Below are 28000 nucleotides of genomic sequence, written 5' to 3'. Positions count from 1 at the left end.
AGCTTGGGGATGAATAAAGTACTTTTTATTTTATTGTGAAAATAGTCAAGAAGATTTGAGACAATAAAAACACAGCTGGGTTACAAATTTGGTTAACAAGCTCTTAAAAATAAACTCTATACATAAAACTATAAACATCTTTGTTCTTTCCATGTGTATTAATGTTGTAACCTTTGCGCTGTCCTCCATTTCCACATTGTCTCTGTAGTTAACGGTGTTCCTCTTGACTCTGTAGAAAACTACTGTATGTTCCTCCTGTCTCGATCTGTATGTGATGATGTAGTTGAATTGTTTTGTATTGTACAATCTGGAATTGAGAAATATAATTAAGGAAATTGAAACTTTGTTGTGTATTTAACATGGCATTTAATAGTATGTTTAAAAGGATATCTAAAAAATAATTATTGGTGTATTTATTTTTTTACAGTGGGGTGGGTTTGGTGTGGTGTTTGTTTTTCAGCAAAGATTCAGTTAATATTTCTCAGGGTGAATATAATTTCTTTAAGGCAAATTTAGAAAGTGGTATTTATAGGAGCCTGAAGAGGTCTGTGAACTCTATTAAAAAATATTGATTGCAGACTCACTGCTCATGTGAGTGGAATAGGTAATACGGACAGAGCACTGTTGATGTCAGAATTCAGGATCCTGGTTGACACGGGTACTGTATAGTTGCAGCAGAACAAAGCACGTTGAAAGAGACAGCAGATACACTGAGAGGTACCATGTCCTTCAAGATTTTTTTTGTTATTAATTCAACTTTTCTTTCTGTGCATCCAAGTGCAGTGTATACAACAGTAATAAAAATCCATTATAGCAGTTGACAGCAAAGTGTATGCAATTATACAGTTCTGAAATCCCTTTATTACACTCACTTTGCATGCAAAATTATATAATCTTGTGGTATTTTGTCAGGCCAAATTCACAGTGCACAACTGGCTAAACTGTGAACTTTTTTACCTGAAATAACATTAAGTATTTCTAAAACTTGTGCTAATGGGGATTTGGGAAACGTAAGAGATTGTGAAAACGTTGGCAAATGCTCAGATGTTTGGACTAAGATAATGCAATTCCAGCCCCTACTTTACATAACCTTCTAAATAAGTGGACCCATTGTGAATTGGCAATGTAGAACATATTTATCTCAGCTGTTTATTAACAATGAAGAAAGCAGGCTCTTGAAGTGAAAAATATCAGGTACTTAGTTACATAAAACACTGTTGTAATGCACTTCTTCTACTTGCAATGTTAACTTTGCATCTTTGCAAATTATAACCATATTCTAGCAGGACTTACAAATGCTGTAGGGTATAACACACAACCTGGACAGTCTATTTTCAAGCTGGTACAATAAGAGCTCAATAAAACTATAAGAATATACATGTTTTTAGGAAAACAATTGCCATATAGTATATGTAGAGGTCATCATTGTCAATTATAATATTTGATATAACCAGTAAAATTATTTATTATAATACAAAAACTTTAATTACTGTATTTCACTGTCCCCTTGAACTTTAAGTGCTCTCTGGAAAATGTGTTCTTTAAAACTGGTGTACGTTTTCCCCTCAAAGTATTAAGTTGGTCCTCTATTTCTTAGAAGTCCACCAGAAAATACAAAACTTAATAGTTAAAATAAACTTAATATTAATTGAAATATTTATCTATTCTTGGAAGGTCCCTATAATTTATTTTTTGGATCTCAGAAATATTTAAATATTTTATTCTCATTGTATGAATTAATTTGCAACATAAGTTTTCATTGGAACATGTATTAAAGATTTGCTGTGAACTGTATCAGGAAACACTAAGTGTGACAGAGATGTTGGGGGGCTTCAGTTCACAGTCCAAGCCGCAAATGTATTCAGCTGTTGCGCATACTGTGCATTACGAATTAAGATTAGTCTGAATCTGGGGCCACGAGCCCCTGGGAGGCAGTGTTAGGATCTGAAAGAGAAGTATACACTGTAGTGATGGATGTTGTAACATTTTCTTTTTGTCACTTTAATATAGTGAGCATCACAATATGACAAGGTGTTGAGGCAGAATCTTTCTGTAAAAAAATCCAAACAAGCTTGAAGTTTCTTGTTATGGTAAAATGTGATTTTACTGCTTATATACACAGAATACATATAGAAATGATGGGAATAAAATTCTAAGATGTATAATTACATGCACGCCACTAATTAGTGTTTAGTACAACAACCATTTTACAGCCAGGAGGGAAGGAGAAATGAAATGGGTAACTTTTTTTTTTAAGAATAAATGATTTTTAGATTAAATGGCATTGAAAGGTCTGCTCTGGACACCTGTGCACAGCTACTGTAGCACAGCTCTAATAGAAAAGAACTTCGAACTTGGGTCACTTGAGTAAACACATGGAGTAGGAAATATACTGTAGTAGATCTAGCACGTTCCGCTGACATTTTATTATAAACCCTAAATTTAGCCGTTTGCTCCTCATTGAGGTGAAGATTAAATCTACATTGTGATTATAATTCAATAATTGCATTCTAACATCAGGATTGCTACATGTTGTCGTAACCAGATCCTTCTGCCTCTTTTACTTTGGAATATGTTCAGCACATGGCAGTTGTTTGGTTTTCTATTATTGCAAAGCTACACAATCATGTTTCATCTCATATGCTCATATGGACCACAACATCTACTAGTGCAACAACAGTGAAAGAACAAGGGCTCCCAGTAATGAGATTTCTGTCCTTCTGTTTGTTTGGCAGTGATCCCATCACTCAGCTTGTGTGGAGCAGCTGTAGGCAGGGACAAACAGAGACACCCGAAGGGAGTTCTGTTCAAGGTGATCTTCGCTTCTCATTCACAAGGGTGTCTGGAAACAACACTCCATTTCTAGGCTTGACCCCCCTGACAGATTAATTGTCAAGAATACATTATACTCAATTACTACACTTGATATTATTCAGTCAGATATAATTAATTCTATCATTGTTGATATCATTCTATCAAGTTGTTTTTCACAGGCAGTAGCACCATTTCTGCATTGATGGATCTGTTTTTGCAGTTAATAATTATGGTGGTGGCTTTTAAAACTATTATTTCCCCAGACCTAATAAGATGAGAACCATTTAAAACCTTCGTCCTAGTATTTGTTACCATTCTTAATTTTCCCTTTAATTTGTTTTCACAGCATTATTATTACAGAATGAAGAGTTTATTAGGCTATGAATTAAATAAGAAGGTATTATATTCCTAAATTTGCAGGTATTAAATCCAGAGTTAGGATTTATCTGCGCTTTTCATAATAGCCTTTAAAGGTAAGTCAAATAGTCATCGTGTCCAGCTTGTAGGATGACAATCTGACAGTTGGTCCAGAGGGTACGTGAATAGTTCATGATGAGACTGTTGAACAAATTATCCGCTGTGAGTTCACTGACATTCACGGTATATACCTCTTGTCAATTAACAGATTTACTGAGGTGAGAAATTATCAAAGGGTATTTGGTTAAGAAACTTTAAGGGTTGTTGAAACATGATGAATTTGGCGATACTAAAAACTTTGATATTTACTAAGACTATTACATACAGAAAAAAACAGAAGCTGACCTCCCCCCTCCCCCCCAGAATTATTACCATTAATGTACTTTAATGCATTCCTTAGTCATTTAATTTTAAAACTGAGGCCAGGAGTAAACTATGCCATAATATCAAAATGAACTAGAGGGGGGAAAATATCTTGTGAACTTTAGCAATTTTGAAACAAGAGCTGCCACCTATTTCTAATAGTTTAGATAGTGATGTGTGTGTGGGGGGTGGGGGGTGGGGGAAGGATTGTGCCTTGAAGGAACACAGTCCTTGACATGTAAAGAACAGCACCAATCACAGATAGCCAGAGGCCATTCCTTTACCACTTATTGTAAGTTAGCAGAAGACTGGTAATATGACTTCCCTAGTAAGCCCATCAGAATGGCACACATGTGTCATCATATTGTCTGTGACAGTGCTGCCCTGACTGTCTACTTGCTTTATAAAAGTTTAAAACCATTATATGTAAGTGATCATGGTGATGACTTCTTTACCCTTATTTAGAGTTGCCAAAGAAAACCTGACGAAAAATAAAGAATCAAGAAAAAACTATGTTATTTAATTAAAATGCCTCTCAAGAGCTGATTATCCTTGTTGTGAAGATGGAGAGTAAATCATTCTGAATGATGAAACTTGTATATAAACAACAGTTAATGACACAGGCTGTTTGCCAGGTTCGCCCTAGCTGCTGCTCTGCAGGATACGCTCACTTTTGTTCCACCCACCTGTCTCTCAGTGCCAGTTGCCATAGACACCAAGTATCACCTGGAGGCAGGTAACACCTCACCTGTCCAGGTAATTTAGGGGCTCAATATATTGTAACGATCCTGCTGGTCACTGGATTAGCAGTGGATCAGCAGTTGTATAGGAGAACCTGCTTGCCGAGTGAAAAGTAGATGAAGCCCAGTGGAAATGGCGGCAGTGTGGTGCTGTGTGCAGACAGGTGTTCAATGCCACAGGCAGGATGGAGGGGTAGAAGGCAAGGTTTCCCAGATGCTCTGCCTGGCTGCCACATGGCGGCGGCAGAGATGCAGGCGCACCACTGACCTGCAGCATCTGGGGCAAACCAGGTGGGATGGTCATGCAGATGTGAAGTCATAGCGGTGGAGAAAGGTTCGGGAGTTGACCGGTCTGTGTCATACAAAGTGAGACAAACGTAAGCCAAGGGAAGATTTAGGAATCAGGAATCCAAAGCAAGGAGACAAAGCTAGGGAACAAACGGAGCCCTAAACAGAGTTTTAGCAACTCTGAATATCCCTGAACCACCTGGATAGTGAGAGGGTGATCCAGGTGATCCTGATCTCCTGTCAGTTGGTGTCCATGGCAGCATGTGCAGAGAGACAGCTGGGTGGAGCAGAGGCTGGCTGCCATGCCAATGCTAGCTCCCCCTGCACAGCAGCAGTCAGGGCTAGCATGAAAATATTAATAAAGTAAAGAAAAATTAGAGGAAGAACCCACTCTCCTTTTGTTTCCCAGTTACATATTTCTTGTCATTTTGGTTTATTCATCGAGACAGTTATGATTTAGGTTTAAAATCTCTACTCTTGTTGTTTTGAACTCTATAATGTTTTGACAGTATCTCAAAGTATTGCAATCACACTGTGGTTGCTCTAGATCCTGACACATCCTGTGACTGGTTAAAGACCACAAAGATGTACTGGAAATGATAGCACATCACAGCTGTTGCCCAGTACTTTTCGTTTTGAATTTCTTACTTGTTGCTTATGCAGTTAAGTGTGAACAATTCTTTTTTTATTCTTCTCAATTTTCTGTTTGCTCTGGCAACTGGTTGTTCTTGAAAAAACAACATTGAACAAGACTTGGCAAGTTAGTTCTGAATGCATAGTGCCAGGAAGTCTGTGGGCAAACAAGAAAGATTGCACTATGCTGAAGAGTCTTTTGAAATAGCAGTGTTAAACTATCAACTTAAAAGAGAAGGGTAAAAGTAACGATGTTTCAGCTGTGAAGCCTTCTTCAGGTGTGCCTGAAGAAGGCTTCATAGCCGAAACGTTTTCTCTCTTCTCTTTTCAGCATGGAATAAACCTATCACTTGGTCCTTTGCAGACTACACATGAACCCACCTGAAATAATAAATTATATTCGCAAAGACAGGATTTAGGACTTTATAGTCACAGGTCCTTCTGCTGCACAATAGATGTTCATTGTGAGGTTCTTGGTATTATTTTAAACAACATGCATCGCATTTAATTTTTATGAGATAATTACAGATTGCCCATGCTAAAACTTAATCTCACATATTCAGTTACATTTACTCTAAAATTGTTACAGAACAGATTTTGTAATGCAACAGAGTGATATGAATTGAAAAGAGGACTACATGCTCCAGGTTTTTTAATGCAATCAAAAAGATACTAAATGCATTCATTCATTGTTATCAAAATGGCTATTTTACTATCTTTGTCACAATCCACTTTAAAATCTGGGAAAACATCAGATACAAAAGGAAATATTGAGATGGTAGGTGACAATTTTCAGTGAATTAAAAGTGTAAGTTAACAAAGGAGAAGACAAGAACCACCAACACTGAATAGAGTTAGGAATGCATGAATGCAGGGGGACACTTTTTATAAACAAATTCAAACCTTCCTCTAAAGTTCTAGAATAATGGTGAAAGGTGAAGCCAACTTCTTCAGAGAACTAGTACATGTGCTCTGTGCTAATGTCCTTCCAGAAGTGTGAAACTAGGATAGAAACCTAGCGTGCCCTCTTAGTCAGGCTGAAAGAAAACAAAATATCATCTATACAGAGACTCTGAGATACATTAAAACTACACCACACTGGAGCCTACCTAAATAGGATTATGTATTTTCTCTAAAGGATCAAGCATGTTAGGAAGAATGGAGGATCTAGTCTTGATAGTTTTGGGACATTTTCAGAGATACTGAACAAAGGGATCTTCTGTATAATATGATGAAGACTCTGCTTTGTATTCATCAACCAGAAGAAGTACAAGAGTGATCTGTGTGTATGTCCATGGCTGAGTGGAGTTTAATGTACTTCAGAGCACTACAGTGGTGCAGCACAGGGCTTTGTAATGAGGTGCAAGGTATGTGCAGATGGCTAGACTTGTTGGTACTCTGAGCTTGCTGTTTAGCTTCAGGTACCATTACAGCAAAGTTTTCTTCTGCCGGTTTAACAATACTAAAGCTGTGTGTGAGTCCTTATGTCTTACAAAGCAAACAGTAAGATAGATTAAAGTACCGTCATTGTGTTAAAACAAAACATTTGTGACATTGTGTCACAACCTTTAATACATGTACTCTGTTCCTTTAAGAACTCCAACATCCATGCTCACGTCTTCAGATTAAAACAGTTCATCCCTCACAAAGAAAGTGACTTTTTTTTACAATTCAGTTCCCTAATATTTCCCATGAAGTGCATTCAGCTAAACAGCCTTGTCGTGCTTCCTCAACCAGGATGCATGACAAGACGGCTGCTGAGGATGCGGGTCCTGTGTCCCTAAAACCCCACACATCTGAGCGGAGGTGTTCTCTGGCAGGCAGTATTCCCATATTGTCTGTAACATATAGTGCTTAGTTTATCGCTTAACAAAGTGGAAGTAACGGTGCAACTGTACAAGCGGAGACATAACTGGCACGACATTTGTTTGATTTGCTAGGCTGCATGCTTTTAATTAGACTATAGTCTACAGCAAATCTCCAGGGGAGTCACATGCAAATTAATTTACACGGCCTCGTTATTTGAAACTTCCTGACAGGGGAATAAGGAAAGATTAAGTATCACCCCTGGTCTTATTTTCCTTTGTTTTAGATTTTCCACAAATGTGTATATACATGTGTGTTTGATGTGCCCATCCGTCAGTGCATTTAGAATAAAACAAACATCCTTTGTTATTATCGCTGACATCTCTGAAACCATTTGCTTCAGTTTGCAATGTGAAAATCATTTTAATATTTAAATCGCGAAGTGTGCTAATGCATATTTATGCATCGTGTACAGGGAAAGAGGCTCTTCCTAGTACAGTAGGTTTCTGGAGTGCTGGCATAATTAAGTGGGTGTAATTGAAGAAAACTGGATCTTAGACAGTGATTTCACAGTGATTACTGAGTGCATATGCGTATTGCAATGAAGAGTAAATGAGCTTGAACCACTGTGGGGGTCTGGCAAGACAGTATGGCCGGTGCACCTATTGTGTCATTGCTGCACAGAGCTGCACAGTGATTGGCCACTGTGTGCAGCACATAATACTGACTTGTTATAAAGGAGTTGGCTGGGGAAAGCCTGTAGGTGCTCCATTGTCTAGCAAAGTTGATATGACTGCTTTTCATTCTTACAGGGGGTCAGACTACTGAACTGTATAAGCTATAAAGATTTTTTTTTTCCTCCCGTATCACGCCCCTTCTCATTTAGCAAAGTTAACAAGAATAGCTAATTAAGATCCCTTGTCTTGAGAAAAAAAAAAGACAGCTAATAAGAATGGGTCGGACGCAATTAAGACATCGACGATTAGTTTGCAAATTCTTGATCACACCCATTAGCCATCCTCAGAGAGCACAAAAAAAAAACCACTGGAAGATTTTTTTAAAGCTGTACAGAGAAGAGCTTTTCGACCGACTGCATATTTTTAATTGCAGGTCAGCCAGCATACTGGTCTTTTTAGATTTTTTTAAATCTCTTTTTTAAGAGGTTGCTATTAGAAAAAAGAAAAACAATAAAAGAAAAAGAATGTGCAACTGGGTGGCAGTTCACTCAGAGCTTAATGATGCTTTTTAACAGGCAAAAAAGAAAAGACACCCATTTTTTACTTTTTGTTGTGTTTTGTTTTATAGATGGATGAAAGTTGTGCAGAAAGAGAACGCTGTCTGGGCTCCATGCCAGGGGCTGGTATTTCACAGCGGCAGCTGCTTCACACACAGGAGTGGTGGGAAGCCGGAGGGAGCCTCTCTCAGGGTGCCACTGCTATGGAGACGCAGCTGGGCTGAACAAGATTCACTTCAGACAACAACAAGAGGCAAGCTGGTGTCTGACTCGGCTGCTGCCCGGGCAGCCCGTTACCAGGAGAGCTCACAGCCAATCCAGCCTTGGTGCACTGTTCGAAACAGCAGCTCCACTTCCCAGCCAATCAGTGACATCACTGGTGAGAAACTCATTTACATCATGCGGTAATGAACTTTGTTTAACATATCGCTTTTTCCCATAGATTAACTACATCGATTAATTATTCTGCCAGCATAATCGAAACAGCTATGCAAACTGTTACTTAGCCCAGTGGCTCTCTCTCCCACTCTCGTTCAAACTGTTTTGCCTCTCTTTAGTTTATAAAGGTTGCAAGTGCCAGTATTTAAATGTGTACCCGCTTGAACTTAGCAAGGGTATCCTTTGGAAAGAAAATGCTTGTCAATGGCACATTAATGAAATAATTATTTTAAGTCTCTTTTTCAGATTCTGTTTTCTTTCTGTAAGCACCTCTCTTCCTTTCATTTTTGTGATACAGCTTCTGTTGTTATAGTTGTATAAAGGTGGCACCAGATGAGGTCTGTGCATCAATTCACTTTCCACAGCTGAACTTCATCTTTTCTCTGTCTTTTATTGTTGTTGAAGCTGAAATCCAGTCTTTCGGATAATGTTTACCGTCATCGTTTTTTCTGGGCTGTTTTAGTACGTCTGTCACAGCCTTGCAGAGCTGGATTGCTTGGTATTTCATTCTTCTTCTGTTTCAGCTAAGATATCATTTTATTAAATAGCACTGAGGTCATTTCTAACCTTGGCTGAGCTCCCCCCTCCCAACCTTATAATCCTCCCACCTCCCTTAATAGTTGCTCCCTCAACACATAATACATCTGATTTGCATCCATTTGCTGGAATGGCAGATCTTGGGAGTGAGTCCGAAAAGAACTGATAGTGACACCGTATCTTGCACACTGTTCCTGTTTGCAGAAGCGGAGAAGAAAAATGCATCAAGTGCGATGCATACTAATAGTTTGCAGTGAATAATTGTTTATTCATTTGTAATTTACTTAATGTTATTTATTTTAGTCATGTCATTTTCTATCGGTTTATTTCTTGCACACGATTAAAGCTTCTTCTAAATGGAAGAAACACCCTGCATTGTCATTTAGATTCTTTCCCTTAAATTCTGCTTTTCATATTCCTTGGCACTGCTGCTTGTAATGATAAGTAACAGGCTTTTCTATTTTTTAGAAGGAAACATAGCTAAGCAGAAGTGCAGATGAACAATTATTTTATTCTCCCCTCATGCTGTTACCAGTTTCTATAAGAAAATAAAGTAAAGGTTTTCTTCCTTAGCCTTAAAATGGAAGGAACAAAAGAAAGAAACCTACGTCACATTCCATCACCAGCTCATCAGTATTCTGTGCAGCGCTGTCCTGATTTAGTGTTGAGTTTGCTTGCTGCAGATCCTGTAATTTGAATCATGCGTAATAATATATTACCCTTCAGGGGCACTCTTGCAGTGTTAGAGTGATTCTATGCATTCAGCTGCAAAGGAACCGTTGGCTTCATGCCTACATTTAGCTATTATTCACACAAGTAAATTGGCTGGTCTCCCTTTAGGAATAACATCTGCAAGATCAGTTTATGCCAAAGATTTGACCCTTCCCCCAGCTCATAAATTAAGATTTCTGAGAAATCACTAATCTTAAAAATAAAGCTTCATTTAAACAAAATGGAACTGCTTGAACCATTTTAGTACTTTTCAAAGCAGTGAAACAGAATATGCCTCCTCTAAAGGGAAAAGCATACTTCCACCACCCTCTCTTATGACATAGTTATGATGGCCTCACTTCATCTTTCTGGATTTCTATGAAGCTAATGACATTTATTGTCATGCATGTTTCAATCTGAAGAGTTTAAATGTTTTTAATTTTCTAGACAATTTTGCAGTAGTGAGCAATGTGAATATGATTCTTATAAACCAATAGTTATATATAGTAATATAATTATAAAAGTTTGCACTGTAAAAAATCAAAGTTATTATTAGGACAATTACAACATTTAACAGGTCTACCAACAATTTTTTGAACAGATATGTCAAAGGGAAATGTATTCTGCTATTTATATGTCACTGCTGAGGTGGGTCAGCATAGGATGTGTTGTGAAAGTCACTGGTTAGTAACAACTGTGGCCACTACTAGAAGCAATACCTTTGCAACACATGATCTGCACAAGGTCGCAGAAGGTGCTTTGTGGGATTCTCCTTCCTCCTGTAAAGACTCGACAATCATGCCTGCTCACTGGCTTCTGAGCCCTAGATGTCACAGGTTGTGGCTTAATGCTGGTGGGTAGCATAACTATTGCATTCTCACTTCAAGACAAAGAAACTGTTAGATAAGTAGCATGAGGTTGTCAATTTTCCTCCCAGGACCTGAACAAAGTACGACCATGCAGTCAGGTTGTCATCAATCACTATAAGTTCAGTTATGCAGCAACAAGTCCTACACAGAGCATCTCACCTGGGACTCCCAATCTGTATTGGTAGGGTGTCATGGTTTTTGGCCTCCCTAAGCATGGCCTATCATTGATGGACTGCGCTTGGCTGTAGTGGTTTACTAGAAATTGCTTGCCTTAAATACCCCAGCAGTGGACATACCCATGGCATTAAGTTCCTGTTTGTTTCTTGATTTACACCTGGCTTGACATTCAGCAGTTTAACTAATTTCATCACCTGTACCCAGTCCTCGCTTTCGCTAATGAGGAGATGAAGCTCATGCAACAGTCAAATTCACTTGAATGTTGTATTTATGTAGTGCCTAAATGATCATTAAATCAAAATGATGCTAAAACATTTAATCTAAGATTGAAATTTATATTCTTTATATTTCTAAAAACACTCTATGTATAAATAGAATGGCATTGTTCTATTTATGCTTAGAATATATTTAGAAAATAAGGGACATCATATATTTAAAATAACAATTGTACTAATTGGATGTGGTAAACTCTTGAGATTGATTACATTTTGGATTTTTTGGCAGGATATAGATTATACAGTAATTAAGGTTAATTTGGGAATCAGGATTTCCGTTTTGAAAAAATCCAAGGCACCACAAAATGAGGTTTCAATAGACTGAAATGTTCACCACTGGAACATCCAAATGTGTTTATTTTTACTTAAATAGGAATTCTACTTTTTTATTGTGGTGGCTGAAGAGAAGCTGTATGGTGAAAAGAATTTAAAAGCAGAAAAAAACAAAAAAAAATCAATTCCTATGTATGCAAAATGTCTTTGTGAGTGGAATATCAGTATGAAAAGTAACATCTTGAATTTGCTTTCTTATTAATTATAGTAGGTAATATTTCATTGTAGGTGAGACAAGTGTGCTTATCTCCTTTTTTTGTAAGATTTAGTCCTATTGATGATTTCTCTCCTCTCTTGAAAGGTTATTACAACACTTTATTGCACTGTAATTTGATTTTTAATAGTTTTAGCCAATTAGTTAACATTTAAAGGAAACGAGCATGTGACCTTCTGTGCCAGAAGCACCACATCAATCTCTGACATGGTAGTAAGAAGCTATAGTTATATTTTTTATTCTTATTCCTTTGGAATTGAAATCATAACTTGAGATTTACTCAGGAAAGGTCTGATTTGAGCAGACCACATCATTTATGGGCAGTTCACATTAAACTGGCCAAATTTTGCTTACCTAATTTCATCATCTTATCAAACAGTTCAAAAAACGCATTAGAACATTTTTTTCCAAACACGTGATAGTACATAGCCTAGAAAAGTAAAGAAAACAGCCCAATTACTTCATATTATTTCTAACTTTAGTGAAGATCCAAACAGACACAATTAAATTTAACAACTATGTCTTTAAGAATAAAAAAATATATAATCAAAAACATGTTCTATGAACATTTGACTTTTAGGAAGGAATCAGTATGTATTAAAATAAAACTAGAATTGATTCAGCTTGTGGCTTTCCACTCTGACAGATGGTGAAGCCTCAGAGAAGGATTAATTTCATTAGACTAGAAACACGTAACAGGTGTTGTATAAAAGACTAAAAAAATACTCTAAATTTCAACAAGTACTTTGGTTCGTAAAAATGTTTCACAGTCAAATAATTTTATAAACTATAATAAATTGTCTCACTGTTGGTTGTCATCCTTTGTCAGACATAAATACAACAATACAAAACAAGTCCTAAAAATTAAATCGGCAGCAGCAAATTTTCATTAACATTTTCATTAGACAAAAGATTAAAGATCAAACATTTGGGAAGAGCACCTGCAGAATTTTTGCCCTAGTGCTAAATGGAGCGACGTGTGGCAAGAAATTGATTTTTTTTTACACTAGTAACACCCAGCGCAGACAAAGCAAAGTGAAATTAGTTTGCACTAACCAGGTGCTGCAGAGTTGGAGGTGAAATTCTCTGGCTGTTAGTCTGTAACATACCCCTTCAGAGGTGTTTTCAGTGATTGTTTAGCAATTAGAAAAGGAAAAAGAACGTTTGTACTATGACAGTGGGGGAACTGTGAGGATATACTGTAGCAAGTGCATGTTTGTATGACTGACTTGGCCCACAGGAGTTAGAGCTGTCTCCATTGGAGATGGAGACAAGGAAAACAGATACATGAAACCTGGCATTGCCCTCTCATAGAAAAAAGTCTCTTTATCAGTAATAATAATAATAATAATAATATCAAACTCTACATTATACTCTAGTTTGATAACTTCTCTTGGACATGGATATTGTTCTTTTCTTTTGAGTTACCATAAGGACAAAACACAGACTGTTTAGACAGTCTTTAAAGAGACTTGCCAGAGTGAGACTGGCCATATGTGAGAGAGCTGTACTAAACTAGGCTAGTTTAATTTGATAACAAAGGCTATCAAATTTAATTTGATAGCACTTGGTTTATAAAAGATAATCCTACAAGCACAATTCTATGTTTCTACATGTTTGCTTCTTGTTAATGTAGGTTTTTATGTTCAGTTCTTCTGTTCTTGAATTTAAATATATTTGTTCCTTCTCGACAGCCTTGATTTGGAGTATACAGAATGGTTTGCCATGATAATCGTGCTGAGAAACACTTGCCTGAGATAGGCTGTATAAATAAAAGACCGTGTTTTGCACTGCCATCAAAGCCACTACTCAAGGAAATGGTAAAGTTTCCATACTTTAAAAGTCGCACAGTGTACAGTTGCTGGTGCATGTACAGTACTAATTAAAAGTGTGGTTCTGAAATTGCATTGCAGTAAAAAAATACTTTGCCCCAAATTTCAGATGCCCCAGAGTGACTGATGGATAATTCTGGGAGACTTGTACTCTATCATTAGTGTTTTGTGATAGGTATAAAGTCAATTGACCAGTGATCAAAATCTAGTCCTCAGTGCTTAAATAAAGGCACTTTGACGATTAACTAGCTTTCAAACTATTTGATGCTCGGCAAAGACTCTGGTTTGTTTGCATCAGCTTTTCACTTGTTGCTACAGGTGGTATTGCTGTAGCATTTAGTTACACAGCAACCCTTACATAAGCAATTGTTCTGCTTGTCAGTTTCTCCTCATGCATGGTTTGAAAACACTAGAATCGAAAGCTAAAGTACAACCCTTTACAGTCATAACAGTATTTGCCATCTTCTCTGGTGACAAATATTTTCCTGTATTATGGCATCATATGTCACTCCTTTTGAGATGTATGTATTATGTAGTGAAGATATATTTCAAACGTTAATGAACAAGTAAGCCCCTGTTCTTTTTATCTCTATTCTTGAAACCAAATAATAAAGACTTATTGTTTAACGTGCAATAAAAAAATCCATTATGTTGTGCAGTCGACAGCCAACTCATGGATTTAATCCATGAATCTTTATTTAGTTCACAACCTGCCCAGGTGCCTGCGGAAACTTCAGAAATTACTGAGACAGAGGCTAAAACATAAAAATCAATATTATTATATTTGTTTTATATACAACTTTAGAAAAGCCCATTATATACAATATTGTCCAAAATACTTAAGCAACTTCTAAAATGTTAGATCATATGTAATGTTAAATCGATTTCCCTCTTAACTCTAAGAAGATCTAAAACTTTGTAGGATTTCTTTTACCATACTACTTCACTTTAAGACCTAATGCCCAAGAGTCTTGATATGAATGTGTAAATGTTTGCATTTCCCATTTGTAAATACAGAAATTAATAGTTTTTCTACGGACATACTGTATGAATCTTCCCGGACAAATCTGAAATCACTGTTTTTTCTAGAATAGATTGATAATATTAACAAGGTTAAGATTTTTTTAATCTTAAAAATAAATTTCTATCATATCTGAAATGCTTCATTTAATATTTATATGTGATTTTCTGATTCTAATAGTTCAATATGTTGAACTAGAGGGGTGTGTTTAATTTTATACAAAGGACCTTTAGAGTCAACTGCTGGCTGGAATGCTGTGCCCTCAAACATTTTGTAATATCTCTGGAAGTTTAAAAAGTAGAAGCCTGGTTTATGGCTTAAGATCAATTTCCAAAGAAAGCAAAAAAACAAATATGTTTTGAAATATTATTGTTTTTAAATTAAGAAAAGGCATACTGTTATACTGATTTTTGCTGTCCATTTTTTAAAAATTGCCTATACAATGTATTCTAAATTAACTTTATATTAGATTTTTCTAATGTTCTTCTGTCACAACTGAGTTTATAATGTCAATGAAATAATTTGAAAGAGACGTTTTTCTTTTGAGTTTTTGGTTAGAGAACTGTCTGTCTATATGTTCATATTTTGTGTTCTGTGTGTGTCATGGTTTATGATTAAGAAGCTGTGCAAAATACATTATTCATGATATTTCTAAGTGAAATTTAAACTTATGTTTTCATAATACATATATATGAGATACAGTAGTGCATCTCATATATATGAGATACAGACTGTACTTCAAATAACCATCTACATTCTCATTTTTGAATCTCAGTATCTCTCCTACTGCTGTACATGAATCTCTCTTTTCCTCCTCTTTCCCCGTGTTTAGAAGTGGTTGGGAAAGTTGCCCCAGAGGTCTGTGTGAAGCTGGGACCCGGAGTAATCTTTCAATGGGGTTGGTGGTTGGGGGGGCGGGGAGGGGAGGGATCCTGCGAGTGTCTAGAATAAAGATGAAGTTACTATTCACTCCCAGCTACTTGATTGGTCACTAGTGAGCCAGTGAGAGAACTGTTACTGTGGAGTTGTTCTGCCAGCCTGAAGGAATTATATCATTCTAAAAAAGTCAGACATCCTATTAACTGTATAAGCATTTAATTCTGATTAGAGAAAGGAAGCAACAATGTTTTTGTGGGAAATCATTACAAAAGGCAAATTCAAATCATAAGAAGTGTTAATTTTAAAACCGCAGGGTAATTAATGTTTTTTTTAAGTGCTTTCATAGTCTAGTTGGCCTCCCTCCCTGTGTCATAATTAAAGTTACTAAGAGGCATTGTTTTCTCTGCCAGTTCCTTTGGAATATCCAATTTTATGTATAACCTATGAGCAATTTGGCAGTGTGAGGAAATAGCTGGGCTACTAGGTATTTATGAGCCTGTCCTTAAGAAACCTTTTGAGAATTAACCGACAGCAGAATGTCAATGACTTCAAGCATGATTGTGAAGAGGTTTTCCTATAAAGAAGCTGTCGTAAATGAGAGCCATTGCTTTCTGGCCAAAGCAACACTTAGAATTACTTAAAACAACATCTTGATCCAATATGCTTAAACAAGTGCTGTGTTAAATAGATGCTGCTTTACTTGAGCACCACGCACAGTAATTGCTGGACATACCTTCCCTCACCAGTTTTAATCAGGCTTAGCATGATCTTTAAACTAAGTACTATTCCTACTTCAGCAACTTCTTCTGATCATTAGTATCTGTAGAAAAAGGTATGATTTTTGGTGCATTAAAAACTACCTGACTTCATCAAAACTTGAATAAAAGTGCTTATCCATGCAAGATATTACGCGTTGTTTGTGTTTATGCTGTAGCATCTCAATGTTTAGGATTCTAAATACTACATACATTGGCCAAACACCAGTGCAAAATGTACCGTCTTTTTTTTGTAATTAATTTTATTATTACCTTGTTCAATTGGCACAAGAGATTTTATTTTGCATGCCCCTTCAATCCGGTTTTGTATAGTGGGGGGGACAAATGTAGAAATCAGCATAGTGTGAAATATTAAGGATACCAGTTCATTGATTATATTACTGTCACAGTCGTCCCTTTTCCCTTCAGGAAGGGTTGGAGGTTTAGAGAAAGAAGCAGCCAAGGACAGGTTACAGTCCTCACAGGAGTCTGTTGCCTTTAATCTTGAACAGGTGTGTGCTTCTCGCAGAGAGGAAGGTGGGGTATAGCATTAGTCAGTATCCCATGATGTCTAAAAAACCCATATGACCACAATACAATAGAACAAATACTGGTAGGATAAAAGAACATGCAGAAGCTTTCTGTCATTTTGCAGAATCTACATTTAAAAAGAACTATATATTTGTTTACTGTTTATTGTGATGGACATGAGGCCCTGGAGACACAAAGGCTTGCTTTTGTATGCCGTTCCCATGTGTTACTGTGGTATGTTTTCCCTGTTTAGTGTTCTGGTATAGTTGTGTGTTTGTCAGTGGCAGTGTGGGTGCAGGAAGACATTGTCCCTGAGGCATGCTGTTCTATTCATGCCCCTGGGAGTTGTGGACACACCGTGTGTCATGCAGCACCCACGAGGGAAAAGAAATCCCAGTGGACTGAGAGAGCTGTAGTGTCTCTCTCCCTAGTGTCATCACCACAAGTTGTGGGAATGAGTAGGACATGTGAAGAATTGCTGCGACCAGTGTCTGCCTGTCTTTGATCTGGCTCTCCTTGTGTGGTGTTAACGTTCTACTAAGCTAGACCCCTTTTTTATCCATCCATTACCTGAAACCTGTATATTCCTGGTATGATTTGCTGAAGACACAAGGTGCAAGGAGGGACTAACCCTTTAACAGGATGCCAGTCCATCCCAGGAAATGCGGCTGGTTGAGGAAGGTTGTTTTCTACTCAGCATTAAATCAGACTTTGCTTCAGCCTGTTAACAATGTCAGTTTTACTTTTCATAATACTATTCAAATTGGCACAATATGGATGGCAAAATGGTAAGGAGATGAATACTGTGGCCTTACAGCCCTTGGGTTCTATGCTTGAATTTGGATTGGTTGCTTCTTAGCTTTGAGTTTATATGTTCTTTCCATGTCTAAATTGGTTTTCTCCAGGTGCCTCAGTTTCCTTTCATTTTCCCTTTGCATGCTGCCTTAAGTGTTCCTCAATTGTGTCTGTGTGTGTTCTGCTATGAAATGGTATCCTATCCATGATGTACTCCTGCTTTGAACCAATGGTTTTTGGATAGGCTCTGGGTTCATGTGACCATTGCCAGGAATAAGGACTCTCTCATAATAGATGGATAGAATATTATACATTCAATGAGTTTTCCTTACTTATCTAAAAAGCTAAACTTAAAGAACATGCTAATAATAAATATGAAAGTGAGAATACCCAGTTTCTGCATGGTTAAATGATCTATTTGTAATGAATGTTTTTATTTGAGGTTAATTCTTAAACAGAGTGGATTTCATATTCTAGATCTCCACATACTTTAAGCCCTGGGGAGGGATCTGGAGTAGAATAGTTTGGAACCGAGTGAGTGATGCAACAGAATCTGGCATTATGCAATACTTTGTGTTCCTATTATTTCCTTTTTTCCCCTGTATATGTAGTAGGGTCAATATCTTGCCACTTTGTTTTTATGTTTTTTTGAGACTGGAAAAAATAAACACCATTGCATTCAGGGGCTACTGAATGTAGTAAATTCATGACCTTAACTACCCTAACCCTTAATCCACGCATGCTACCTGCACCCAACACTGGAGTGTGACAAACCTTGAGTGGATATAAGTTAATGGTAAATTGTTGGCTGTCTGAAAGTCACTCATACAATCAGACATTGCAATCTATGTTTATTATGATCATCAACAATTTATCCAAAGTTTCCACTAGTTTTCCAACTATAACAGAAATCTTTAATTCATAATTATCCAAATATTTTGACAAGATAATAGGAAGTGTTGTTGCGAGCTATTTTATCACACAATCATAATTAAAAGTTAGTTTAAAATAAATGCCTAGAATTTCAGTAGAAGTTTGAGAGTGACTGTGCTTATCCTTAAAGAAGGAAGAACTTTGAGTGTAGAATACATCTTAAGACTCTTGCACAGCATTGTTTACAATTGTACAGAGAGATTAATTAAAATAGTTAAACATATTTACTTTCAGTGTATACTGCTGATAAGCAAAGTGTATATTTGTTAACCTTTTCTTAAACTCAGAACCTTGAATATCTGTCCAGACAAAACAATACCTTGACAATGCCTATACAACCTGTCACACGTGTATTCATATTATACTTGCTGCAGCAGTGTCACACCTTTTTGAAGTGCAGAAGATTCAAAGTAAAGTCATCTCTGATCAGATGCTACCCAATTCAGTAACAGCAATGAGCTTGTTACAGGTACACAAGCTCATTTGGATACACTGTTCAAATGAAGTTCATTTTGCATGCTTCTTACACATCTAACCTGTATCTAACCTTGTTTGACACTAGCTGGGAATCATTTCAGATGGTTTCTAAATTTCTTTACTATGTGACCCTGATTCAACTTTCTTCTGCTGATACTATGAGCTGGTGTTTGTGCACAGGAAAGGATGGTAATCAAGATCATGCATGTTGCCTCCTGCCTGTTGCATAATACCTTGAATTTGTACATGTGGCCTAAAACTCCCTTGTGGTAGAAGACAATACCTGTCTTATCCCTCGTCTTATCCTGAACCCAGAGAAGGTTGATTGCTCAAAACTCTCTCCCAGCCTGAATCCTCTGGAGTTTCCTTGGGAGTGTACACTAGTGAGTAAAGTACAGTTCAGGACTTTGCAGTCTCGTGAAAGCTCTAATCCAAAAACTGACTCCATAGCTTCCATAGCATGTCCTGCAAATGATTTATGAGATTTTGATCGATTTCTCAAAGTGTGTATTATCGGAGACATATTATACATGGTAATGATCATGTTGACACCGGAACTTAATTTTAAAGCAATCTGCACATGGCTTCTTACAAAATTTTAAATGGTGACCGTACCTTGTATTGGCATTAGAGTTTAATGAATATTTGAGCAATATTTTATAGTATATACTTTTCTACAAGATTAACTTTACATTAATACACTCAGCAATGTAATAGAAACATCCACTGAAAATCTTTTTATTTAAATCTTTGATGTGGATCTTAAGTAAACGTGGAACCCTATATATTAAAAATGCCTACACCGATCTAAACAAAATATTTTTCTTTTTTTTATGTAGAGCGAATTATTAACTGAAGATCCCTTGAAGACAAAACTTAATTTAATCTTAGGATCTGCTCTGATCATTTAAGATGCAACCTTTTCAGAGTATATTTCACTTTGCATTTGCACGTAGATTGTGATTACATTATCTAATATGTTAATAAATATCTGATACTCTGCAGTGCTGGATAAGAATTGAAGTGTACTGTACGTCTACCTTGGAGCAGAACTGGAAAAGGAAACAAGGATTGGGCAGTGAGAATGCTGAGTTTGACTATAATGTTCTTTACTTACAAGTTCTAGAAGTCAGAAATTCTTTAAGATATAAAATTATTTTATGTATTGCTTTCAATAAAATTGTTCATTCATATACACATTTTAACCAGTTTGGTTAGTTTGTAAAAAGTGATAAAAGCTGAAATATCCGCCTATCTGCTTGTGTCCTGTTTTGCTCTGTGTTCCTAATGGACAATCTGTCCTTGCACTAAAGTGTGCGTTGTATGTTGTTTACTTAGTTTCCTATCAGGACATGAGAGGCACAGCCTCATGTATCCTGTTGTCCATTAGCAGTAAGGTCCCCGCTCTCCTGCTGCTTGCTGTTGAGCGAGGCTGAGACAAAGGGATCTGGAGAGACTTGCCTGCGGCCATGCAGGTCACTGGCCAATCCTTCACTTCACCCAAGGATTTCCTGCTTCTTTGTGTGCAGCCAGCAGGCTGCACTGCTTCCTGTATATTGTGTGAGCTTGAGCGGAACCAGATTTCTCCTACATAAAGTTTCATTTATAAGTTATACATAAGTTATACATATTCACTGTGGGTTTTGATAACATTTGCCTATACTTGTATACCCATATCTTTCATTCTGTGTTTTTTCTGCACAAATTTATATATATGTAGGGTATGCACTATTGTGCAAAAGTCTAAGGCATCTTAAACAATAACATGTACTGTATGTGTTATTAACACAGCTTAATTTGGGTGAGAATATACCACTTGTCATTTATCAATCTTTAATTTCTCAAATTATACATGGAAACCAATCAATCAAGAAACTATTGGTACTTATTGTGCTTTTTTAAATATCTAGGGAAAAATGTTGTGAAAATTGCTCTTGTCCAAAACACTTGCTTTCACCATTGTTGTGGCTGTTAATCAATCCAGCAAAAATGCCACTATTGGTAATGAAGAGCAATTCTCAGACCTGATAAGGGAGTACTTAAAAATATTATGTGTGAAAATGAAAACTAATTATATTTTTAAAATCTAAAATTATAACAAAACGTTTTCTGTAATTTTGTTATTGCTTGTTAATCTTTTTCTGCTCCTATGAAACTTTCCACTATGAACTAGCCTCTTTAAAGTGTGTGCATGTGTATTTTGCACTGTTCTGATTTGTGGTGAAGCAAGTTTTAAAGGCTCGTTTTGCTTCTCTAAGCACACACCCCACACACTTGCTAGGTTTGACCCCAGGTCACAGTAAAGTGACTCAGAGGCTCGTTTAACTGGGCCTCTTGAAGCCCAGCCTTTACATTCCATTGCTTCGTGAAGAGGCAGCTTTGCTTATTATGAGCGAGAGGGAGGAAGTTTCTGGCGGCTGGGATTATGCGCACAGTTTCCTTGCCCAGAAGCTTTGCCTTTACCCCTCCCACTCTTATACCAGCGCTTCCATAAACTACATTTAAGGCTGAAAAACTCATGTCTCCAGGTAGCCAGACGGCATTCTAAGCCCAGCTCTTTTAGTTTTGTTTTTTCTTTTGTTTTATATCTGGATAACTCTTTTGGTTGCTTTTGCGTCGTGCTGAAGGGGATTAGTGGACCTGATTGGAGTGTAGCACACTGAAAGTGCACAGCTGCACAATGCAGAAGCCGGCTCACAGGCTGACAGGCAATTAAAGCAGCTCTCTTGGGGGGCCTCAGTTTGGCAGCTCCAAGTAACTGCTTGGTACATTAGGAAGCTCTCCCGAAACTTAAAATGGAATGGATCAGGAAAAAAGAACATTTTACACTTTGGGCATACAACTGTTGCTCTGTATGGTGAGTACACTCCTCCTTCCAGATGATCTGGAAAATTAATTACTTTCTTTAAACTTGCACATGTGCATCTTTGAATATATGTTTGCTTGTATGATGAGAAGAAAGAATGGTTTCCCACTATTTATGTTATTCATTAGGTTCTCGACTCCTTAACCTTCTTTACTCACACTGGTTCACAAAGTGCACTTTTTGCTCAATGTCTAGCCCTCAGGATCCTTTCTCACTCCCCCTCTACGGAGGCACTGGTTCTTGCCGCCTTATCTTCTGGTGTGTGCTGCAGGGTCACTATGAAAAGAAGGCTTTGTGCTTGAATTCCAGGCGAGCTGGAGGGTCATGGCCTAGAGGATGACTGTGTGTTCACATAGAATCCCTTGAGTTTCTGTTCAGAAAAAAAAAATCTGAACTTTGCTGATTGTATTTGGCTTACTTTTTTCCTTTTTGGTTTAATGTAACTGCACATTTTTTTTAACACATGCATTTATGGAAACTGGTAAATGCAGTGTTGTAAGATTTTGCAAACTTTAAAAACTAGCAATGCAAATTGATATGGTGCAGTGAGAGCTTAAAGCACAAATCAAATCCAAGACACTATAACTCCAACAATATGAAATTGATCAAGTAATAGTTAAAAAAAGTTAGAAGTCTTACATTCCGATACACTCCAAAAATAAATTACTGACAAAAATAAATGTCTTTAAACTGTGCTAAAGCCTGTACAAATACTGGAAGTATATTGGGTCTTTTAGAAAAAAGTTACCTAATTTTTGGTGCACTGCTTAAGCTTTTTTGTTTTGTATTCATGTCATCTAACTTTCAGGATTTTTAAAAGAAGTTTATGGAAATATTCCAATCTGAAATGGCTTGTTTATTATTAATGGGTTTATGTTTTTCCAATGTTTACGATTATAACAAAAGTTAGTCAAGTAGTGCTGCATATTGTTAAATTGAAGGGCTATAGAAAACTAATGTGATCAACTGAACACACTGATGATTACTTAAAACATTCCAAAGTGAATATTTGATTGAATATAAAATTATGCCAGAACAGCAAGCCACACTGTGAACCGTGCAGGAGAGGTGGCCTGGGTTCATGTCTCAGTCCAGTTATTTTGTGACTATCACAGCTTCCTGTGATGTAAACAACCTTCGAAATGAGAGCAGCATTTCCACTTTCACGTTATTTGCCGTTATTCCTGGGTGAGAATGGTGGTGCAACAAAGGTAAGCTTGAGTACAAGGTGGTGGAAAGATACCAACAGAATGCGAACAGAAATACACAGTGACAATATTACAAATGAAAAACCGTTCTTGGGAAAACAAGCAAAATAAGATATGAACAGAAGTACTGTTGTCTTGAGGATAGGACGCTATTTCAGGAATCAAGTATTTTTGTAGCAGGATGTTTAATGTATAACAAACAGAATAAAAGCAAAATGAGGAAAATATATTAAAACTAAGGAATGAGGGATTTAATAAAAACGAACACAATTCATATTATTTATATTTACATTTCCTGACCACAAAGTTTTAGTCAAGGGGCAGTAGTTTTTAATGGCATCAGAGCTAATGCTCTACTGTTGTGGTTTCTGTCTATTTTAGTTTGATCTGGTTCTTGCAGATGCTTAAATGACATTACACAATAGAGTGATTGTATTTCCCATAAAGTTTAGAATATTTTTTGTTCACAAATATTTTAATATAAATGACCTACTAAGGTTAGAAAAATAAATACAATCTCTTGGAATTACACAAACTACTTTATATTCATATTTGAATGAAAGTTTGCTAGAATTGTTAATTCTGAGTTGGCTGCTTCCAGTCAAGGCAGAATATCACGAATATCTGTCCCATTGCAGGTTGTTTTAATAACACATGAGGCTGTGGCCTACCTGAGCTGTGCCTCCCCATTCGGACAGGTTAGGCTACTCCAGACAGGTGTTGCTCTGGCTGCGTCCCAGTAATGCATTTTGGCATTTTGTTATTATCTTTGGATGTACGCTCTTTATTAATCTGGTTTATTAATCTGCTTTGCTCCATCATGTAATAGAAAAAAAAACTTGTGCCTTTTAAAAACTCTACACGTGTTCAAAATATAATTTTGACCAAACTGAAGTGGGAGAAGAATTGTTTCAGATAATGATGATGATGCAACTCATTAATGGTCAGCCACTTCCATATTATCAAATTAGTCACTGAAAGAAATTAAAACATTTTATTTTCTCATCATAATTCTGTGCAGTGATAACATTTTGAATGTTTCTGAGGATGTTAATTTATCCATTTCAGTGTTGCCTGGGTTAAAGCTCAAGGAAAGGCAGAATCAATCTGTTCACAATATGTGTAGAGGAATTCAAGTGCATTTGTTTTCTATTTGCCCCACTGTGGAATAGTTTACTATTGAAGTATAAAATAATTCTTTAAAGGTGTTCCGACTTCAACAGAGCTCTTAATTTTACCTGGAGATTTTAGTAGTTTTTAAAACCCAAAATATTATGTTGTGATATTTGTCTCAATCTTCTTGCAAATTTTTTACATATTCACATATAGAGGGCAGTTACATCACTGTCTTTCTAAAAATGAGAATTATATATATTTTCTAAAAAGTATGTTTAATGCATTGACGTCTAACTCTCTGTCCAGCTAAAAAATCTTGAAAGATTCAAAATATTCTACAATTACAATGAAATAATCAAGTTAAATATTTTGTAATGGGTAGCAGCTGTTTCGCACAACACTGGAAAAGTTCTTGGATGTCATATTTTTATAAACAGAAGTTCCGTACATATTGTGGAGTTTATTTACTGCAGTACTTTTGATGTATTTGCTGTGTTTTCAGTCCAATCCCCTCAGTGGCGTTTTGGTCAGGAAAAGCTGGTATTTTTAGATTTGCACCGGGGAAATCTTAACAGGAATTTGCAAGAGACTTGTCGTGGCAACCTGGGATGCTACAGATTCTGATTAAGAACGAAATAATACTTCCTATTAACAAGACTTCCTTTCTGTTTCCAGCAGGGTGTGGTCTGTCAAACCCTTTGCATGCAGGTGACAAGGGTCTCCATTACTGATAGTGCTTAAAGTGCAAAGTGTTTGTGGACAATGTTATCTTTTCTTCCCTTCACTGAGTATTGGTAAAGGGGTTAAGCAGCTTATACAAGTAGCCAGAGCTGAACCATGGTTTATATTTTGATAACCTCACTCTCACTCCAAGAACATTCTTTAAATCTACCAGGACCCATTCTCTAAGACGCATTGTGCATATTATTTTTCTGAGAAGAGAAGAAAAGCACCTTGGTTCTATTCAGCATATTCAATATACACAGATTTCACTTTGAATTCCCTCAGTAAAGAGTGATTGGAAATTTGGAGTAGAACAATGGCTAAATTGCTATTTCATGGATCATTTTAGCAACTTACCATCATTTAAACTTTCATGACCCTCAGAAGGAAGAGGGTGTACAGCATGGTGTTTTGCTTGCATTTCCCCTAAATAAAATGGAATGGTTTAATCAGAGATTTCTGAGTTTAAAAATGTCTCTTACTTACACTGCAGAGCTGTAACGTAGAGCTGTTCATAGTCTTGTAGGCTGTAAATTATTTGTCTTGTTAACATTTGCAGGGGATAGAAGGAAAACCACAATTAGCTGTGGTCTTTTATGGGCTGCCAGCTACCAGGTGTTTTCTAGAAGTTGGCATTTTTGTCTGGTTTGAAGGAAAAGGGAACTGTGTGCTTCTTGAAAATGATTTGCCATTTCGACAAAGCTGATTTTATTAAGAGACACCCACAACCAGGGTCAGTAGATCCAGAAGTGTGAACCCTCAGTCCACCTTGTGGGAGCCAATTCTCTTGGTCCTTCCGAAAATGGCTTGATGAAGTTTTTGGAACATCAGATAGTTTGGTAGATAAATAAAATAAAATGAATATTTAATTTGTTTACATTTGTGTATCTATTTCTCAAAACATCTGACTAATATTTTCAATGGAAATACAAGTAAAGCGTGGCACATTAATGCTGCTGTACTAAAAACTTAAGAGATTTGTTCTTTGAGAAAACAATCAAATATGCATCAGGTTAATTTGAATTATGATTTAAACCTTGAGTCAGAAAGCTGGTCCATTAAAACTCTCATCATGCAAAGTGCACCCTATAAACAGCTTTCTTTCTCAATTCTTAACTCCAAACCTAACTCCGCTTAGAGTCCTAACTAATACTTTTAAAACGTTTTCCCAACTAAACAGGAATTTTGATTAATTCCAAACCTACTAAATAATAGTTTATAATTATTTTACTCACTCCTCCCACTCTCCAAAAGAGATATCCTTCCTCTGTCTTCTCCTTACCCCTGTCTACAGGTGTAATCACTTGAGGCCTGTCGTTTTTATGGGTTTTCAGTCTGTTACTACTTCATATTAGTATTATTACTTTATTATTACTTCCATTAGTACTACTTAGTATTATTACTATTGTTACTTTAATAATACATGTAAACATTCACAATGCCCCTTTTCCCAGAAAAAAAAAACAGTTTCATGGAATTTACAACTTCCTCAGATTTTACTAAACTTAATTTAGATCTTACTTAACCCATTGTATCTCTAGTTTAACCAACTTCTTCAGGGCTAATAATTGCAAGTTTAAAATGCTGTTAAAATGCTACAGGTCAAACACATTAGTTGTAGTAGCAGTAGTAGTAGTAACTAATAGTATCAATATTATTATTAGTAACACCCCTTCTTTTTTCAATTTTTAATGACCACAGAGAGTCAGGACCTCAGTTTTACACCTCATCTGAAGGACTATATTTTTACAGTCTAGTGTCCCCGTCACTATAGTGGGGCATTAGGACCCACACAGACCACAGGGTGAGCACCCCCTACTGGACCCACTAACACCTCTTCCAGAAGCAACTTCACTTTTCCCAGGTCTTCCATCCAGGTAATGTGATACATCATTAGAAATGTTAATGTAATATTGAAAGCAAAGGAATTCATACAGCTATGAGAAGACTACAGAAAAATAATTTTGATCTTTATTTATTAGCCATTCAAATGAAATTAGCTGTTTTTATTATTCCATCTGACTTATGAACTTGGCCTACTCTTAGAAGTAGAAGGTGAATAATGAGAAGATCTATAATTTATTTTCTGGTTGCATGAAGGAAAACTAAAGGGTCTGTGCTGTAGAAATTAAATATTTTAAAGATTTCCATAAAACCTGTAAGTTAAATTTGCTGTGTACTGAGTCCTTTTGTAATTGGAAGTAAGAAGACAAACTAATAATTATTCTAAAATTATTCTTATCCTAAAAACATGTTTAATCTCTTCACAGTGGGTCATGGGTAATCTTTGTTCATATAATATCTAATTTAATCACATACAACTTTTCTTCAGGACTTTAGATAAACTAATATTGACAAACTTTAAAAAGCAATCCTACATTTTAAATCTTAAAGCTGGAAATGGGCTTTAATGTAATAAACTGAGAAACATCCCCATCGACTCCATCGTAGACCCCTCTCACCACGAGTGTTAATTCACTTCAAATGCTACACTTTCCATTTCCAAAACAACATTTTAAAAATAATTTATCAAAATATCACAAATGCACGTGATCTCCATTCTCCTCTTAACACAATCATTATTACAACAAAGAAACTATTTCGTAATAAACAAAGCATAATGCCGACAACAACACTTCAGACAGAAACTGCACAACGAGAGTATTACAAATATTTTGACGAGCAAAATCAAAACACAACATTCCGAACCGTACATCACAACAAACGGGACAACATTATCTTTTCAGCAGTGTTTCGTATCCAGATACAAAAGTATAAAGCAAATCGTTTTTGAAGGTATATCTAGCGTTTAATTTTAGAAAATAATCGATTCTCCAGCAAAAAAATCACCAAAAGACATGAGATCCTTACCTTTGAAAAAGTAACCCTTGCAGACTTAAACTTTCCCATGTAAACCCATGTGGAAAATATGGTAAACAAAAAAGAAATGGCTACCGAAGGTCCCCATAAGTTTTCAAACCGACCGGGCTACCGAAAAGCTGATGTAATAAGAAG

At 36.5% G+C, this 28000-nt stretch overlaps 1 protein-coding gene and 1 long non-coding RNA gene across 7 annotated transcripts in view; one reads left to right on the top strand and one right to left on the bottom strand.

The window, feature by feature from the left end:
- Positions 1-19: 19 nt before the first annotated feature.
- Positions 20-27976, bottom strand: LOC107076716 (uncharacterized). Its single transcript, XR_001477890.2, has 3 exons — positions 27857-27976; positions 25343-25411; positions 20-307 (listed from the first exon to the last, which is right to left on the bottom strand). It is a non-coding gene; the product is annotated as an uncharacterized lncRNA (long non-coding RNA).
- LOC107076482 (uncharacterized) overlaps positions 8403-28000 on the top strand; it is a 139281-nt gene continuing 119683 nt past the window's right edge. For 4 of the 6 annotated variants that reach the window (XM_069189772.1, XM_069189776.1, XM_069189770.1 and 1 more), the window contains exon 1: positions 21478-21929. The gene's annotated coding sequence lies outside the window, so the exon portion shown is untranslated. Of the gene's footprint in view, positions 8675-21477; positions 21930-28000 lie in introns of those variants that run through there. The other 2 variants (XM_069189774.1, XM_069189773.1) reach the window with 1 other exon arrangement.

The sequence above is a fragment of the Lepisosteus oculatus genome, chromosome 5 (assembly GCF_040954835.1).
Source record: "Lepisosteus oculatus isolate fLepOcu1 chromosome 5, fLepOcu1.hap2, whole genome shotgun sequence".
Classification (NCBI taxonomy): Eukaryota; Metazoa; Chordata; class Actinopteri; order Semionotiformes; family Lepisosteidae; genus Lepisosteus; species Lepisosteus oculatus.
Note: the sequence above shows the minus strand (reverse complement) of the source record. Positions and strands in the feature narration are given on the sequence as shown.